This window comes from Cariama cristata, unplaced genomic scaffold (assembly GCF_000690535.1).
Source record: "Cariama cristata isolate BGI_N322 unplaced genomic scaffold, ASM69053v1 scaffold8336, whole genome shotgun sequence".
In the NCBI taxonomy this organism is placed as follows: Eukaryota; Metazoa; Chordata; class Aves; order Cariamiformes; family Cariamidae; genus Cariama; species Cariama cristata.
The window spans coordinates 33,428-38,336 of NW_009623819.1; positions in this window are offsets into that span (position 1 = coordinate 33,428).

Sequence of the window (4,909 nt, forward strand, 5' to 3'; positions counted from 1 at the left end):
CAGAGCTGGTGCTCCCCGCCCGGGGCTTGGGTGGGTGGTGGGACAGCCCTCCCCCCGGCCATGTTAGCCCCCCTGCCAGTGGTGAGCAGTGCGGGGCTATGCTGATATCCACACAGGGCTTTCACCGGCCTGTCGGTTAATTACAATGGCCATAGTACCCTCAATTTGCCTGCCTGGAGTGGGAAGAAGTGTCATTGAGACAGGGCGCACTGGTGTCCTCTTTGTTTCATGGCCAGGAAGGAGGGGTTTCCCTGTAATGGCTTTGGATGGAGGATTTTGGGGGGTGGAAGGAGGCCGCTGGCCCGGGGTGGGGCGAGGGCCTGGGAGCGCAGCCGGCTCCCCAGGGCTGGTGCTGCAGCAGCGCAGGGTGTCCCCAGGAGGCCACAGACATTTTGTTCCTGGCGCAGAGCGCGGTCAGCGGCTGGAGTTAGCCCATGGCTGAGAAGCTCTCTCTGGGCGTGTCTGTCACTTGAAATCACTCGCATCATATAGTGCTTCAAATCTCTGACTTGGGCTTCGGATCTCGCTGCCTAAAAATGTTGGCAATGTGAGTGGACAAGTGAGTTGCTCGCAGTGATGGGAGTCGAGTGGCTGCTGGCTTGCCAGTCTGGTTTTATTTCTACCTCGTGCCATACGCTTGCTGAGAGACTTCACCTTCAGATCAGTGGGATGGAGAGGAGCTGCCAGTGAAACTGTGCCTGCTGCCAAAGGGCGCTCAGCCAGGGCAGGAGCCTTGCCTTCCCTCCCCAGGAAGATGCTACTGCTTGCTCTTGGGATGCTCTGCTGGTACAGTGCTCTGAGCACACTCCACCTTCAGCGGCCAGGCCACCTGGCCTGAGGACTATGTGACATAAAGCGATGGAGACCATTCCTAGCTGACATGGTCAGCTTTTATTGCTCTTTGCAAAAAAATAACATCACGGTCACAAGTATCCCAGCTCGTGTGTTTCAGGGCTTCCCCCCCGCCCTTTTCTATTTTCATTGCTTGAGGCTGAGGGCAGTCCGTGGGATGAATATTTCACTCCAGACTTCCATTCAGCTGTTAAGTCAGGATGTTTGCCAGAAATGTAATTCTTTCTTATATCTCCAGGATAATAGCTGGGCAGGATGGCGGATGGCTCATTCAGGACGAGACATTACAACACTTTTATTCCTGGCATAGGATGGTATGTAGCTGTACTGCCTGTGGGTAGGTGCTTGGCTAACAGTACTTCTTTAAGGAGAGATTATATTTTTTTATTAAATACCTCTTCTCTTGCTTTGCCCAGTGAGTTTTGCTGGTTGGGACATTCTGTATCAGAAAGACCCCTGCCAAAGCATGCGTTAGATACCTGCTGCCCTCTAACGGCTGCCTCTCCCTGCGAGCCTTGGGACAGCACACGGTTTCTGCACTCGGTGGAAGAAATCTGCTTAGCTCACAGCTTTTTCCAGCGATTTCATAGCATGGGACAAATCTCCGGAGAGAGAGTGTGGAGAGATCTCTACATTACTCTTCATGGTATAACGTGCCTCTTCCTTTTCCCCACACTCAGTGGAAACTCCATCTTTTGCTCCTTGCTTCAGCCACGTCCCATCCAGGTTTGATTCGTGTTAGGGAAGTACTTGCCTTTCCGAACAGCTTTAGATGCGGTTTAGAGGGTGGACAAAGAAGAATAGCAACAGTGCAGCCCTTGAACTCCATCAGTTTTCTGCAGGCCAGAGGAGACGTGCAGAACATGATCGGAGAGACACTGCTCTGGACTTGCCAAACACTTGGAGAGAGTTCAGACAGCTCTATTTGTGAAATGCTTTGCTGTGATAACGAAGACACATAGTGTCAGCTTCTGCTAGTTCACTACCAGAGGTCTAATAATGTCTGCTCTGTTTTGAGAAAGCTATGGGTGCCCTGCCTGCCTTGTTGACTTAGAGGGATTACATTTCTTACCAAGCAGGGACCATGCAGTTCCCTGCCGAATGGCTTGCTGCTGCTTATCTGCGGGCAAGGTACAGCACGTTGCTCCCTCAGGAGCATTTCCTGAACCAGTACAGGCTCTCTGGAAAGCCTGGTGCTCGTTGAGTATTGTGGAGTTCTTCTGGTTTTCTCCCCAAAACTAAAATACTTAAGACTGTCTGGAGGTACACTGCTGTATTGGAGCAGCATGAGGGAAGCAGTAAGATACTTGGAAGGAATTTTGCAGATGAGTTAATGATCGGTGGAATATGAATAATGGTACCAACACAGCCGGCATCTCTTTGCCAAGGAATCTAACATCCTACTGAGGACTGGAGGCCGTAAGCGACAGGGAGAAATGAAAGCTGAATTGCAGTTAAGCAGATGAGCAAGCACTCTGAGAGCTCTTGGAGGAAAGTTCCAGGGGCTGGAGCCTAACTTCATTCACAGCTTTCTCCCTCTTTTGACTTAACTACTTTTGCTAATTTTGATAACAATCTCAATGAGAACACAGGATCACGACTGTTGTTTCATCACAGTTAGCCAGCCTCGGTGAAAGTTTAATGAAAACAGCAAGGCTGCAATCTTTGATGTTCCCTCTTCTACCCAGCCCGGAAAGAACAGTTTTAGTGCTCTATTTATAAAATGGATTTTAAATCTGGGTTTGTACGTTTTGGAAGGTGGGGGCTGAAAGCCTGGCTTCATTCAAATCAGTGGGAGTTTTGCCATGATTTGCATGGGCCAGAATTTCATCCTTGTTTATGTAGTTTTGCAGCTGAGCTGAAGAACTATTAGGATGCTTGGGCCAGAAAAAGGAATCTTGAATCTGAACACTGCTGCAAACACTTGGGGTAAAAATGCTGGGAAAGTCCCAAGGAAATTGAACTGGCATAGAAGTCACGTGTTTAGCTGGCCATGTTTTAGATGCTTTTTTTTGTGCTCTCCATCTCCTCTCTCGTTGCCTGAACTCAGAATGACGGGCTACAGACCAACCTGATCTGCAGAGAGCTACAATTCTGACACGTAGCCGTCTGCAATGCCTTCACTGGCAGGGGAATGCCAGGTAACTTTTTAAGATCAGATAATAGGCGGGTGCAAGAGAACCAGAAGTCTGAACATACTTAGTAAGCAATGTTCCTGACTAATGTAGGCAGCACTGGGTTTAATAGCAATTCGCACTTGGTAGCCAAAGTGCTATGGGATGTGCTTGGATCAGGTTTGGGCATGCATGAGGTTAAAAAACTGCTCTGTTAGACGGGTTGGTTTTTCTAAGCTGCCATTCTAGGTCAGTGCAACATGCTGAACTAGGAGCCACATGTGAAAAGGATTTCTAGGTCACACCTCTGTGGCTGTGAATTTGCATCCATGGGGTTTTCAGGTGGTCTTTCTGTATCTAGTAGCACTCATCAGCTTCCAATTTCCTCAGTCTGTGTCTGCGCAGCAAAGAGCATGTGCAGCTGTTCATTTTATTTGACAAATCCTACACCTCATATTCCAGAATAACAGTCAACATATTTAAAATTTCCATTTTGGGTAGAACAGTGAAACCAATAAGTTGCAGTGTAGTTTTTACCCCAGAAGCTGCACTGATTTTAAAAATGGCTACATCTGCGCAGCTTCTTCTGCTCAAACACTGGGATACAAGGTGCCGTACAAGCTAACCTGAACATCCACACACGTCCAACACTTTAAAGCAGTTGTATGATTTTAAACTCATTTAGTTTAATATTGTACCACCCAAGCATAGAATCTTCTGTAGGGAATGTTTCATGGGTACCACCAAGGGCTGTGCTGGATTGTTAGAACAGGCAACTCTTAAGGTAGAGCTTTGAGCTAAAAATAAGTCACTCAGTCCAAGTGTCCACATAAGGTTGTGCTATGCTCCGTAGCTTATCTGGTAGCGGTGACTTCAGAGGAACTACACTGAAGAACACAAGAAGAAAATTTGGTCCCAGGCCCTGATCTCAGAGCTTCCTGGAGACCCCAGAAGTGCATAAAGCAAACACTGATGCTTCTTTGATGCAACACTGCCCCTTCTTTCCACAGAATTTGCCTCAGAAGGGTAAGGATCTGGTCAAGTACAGACTAATCCCGGACCTGAACATGATGGCTGAAGAGTTGCTGGACTGGATCCTACAACCCTTGTTTAAAACAAAACAAAACAAAACAAAAAAGACAAACCCAACAGTCCTGCTGACACAGGTTGGATTTTTGCCCGAGGGAGACCTACCAGGTTTGACACTTGGTGAATGAAAAGTGAAATTGTTGGGGTGACTTTCCCGTTTTCTTCAAATAAACACACCAACACTCCCATCAAAAGCAATGCTCCACACAGAACCAGTTTGGCTCCCTCTTCTAGGCAGGACCCACCAGGGAGAATTTTGTCGAATCTTGCCAAGATGCTGGTGGCTGTAATAAGCTGGATATAAACAGGGCAAAGGGACAGCCCACAGGCCTTCCCTTGCCCCTGCCAGTGGAAAGGGGATGGGTGAGATTTCCCTGCTGCTGTTCAGCTGTTGGTTAACACAAGAAGCTGTTTTCTATTTGGGCTTGTGCTGGTTGAGCAGCCCCGTCTGCAGCTGTATCGTGTTACACACTGTTATGCAACCCCATCCTCTCTTGCAAACAATGACAGGAGCAACCTAAATCATGAAACATAAAGTCTATAATTAAAGAGAGGAAAGTGCTTATTTTGCATTCGGATACCCACAGTCAATTCAGATTAGCTGAACTAGCAAATCGCTTGGCACACGCTTAATGAGGATAACATTTGCACTGGACTAAATGATGGTTGTTTTACCTCATCATTGGCCAAGACAGTAGTGTAACCTGACTAATGCTGCCATGGCTTAAGCAGTTCTCTCTCTTCCTAACAGACAGTGAGATTTACACCATGAACAGGAGGAGCCTTGCAGTCAAAGACTCTGCCTCAGGTTCTGAAATCATTAGCACCCGTCAGGGAGCTCTGGTCCAGGACGA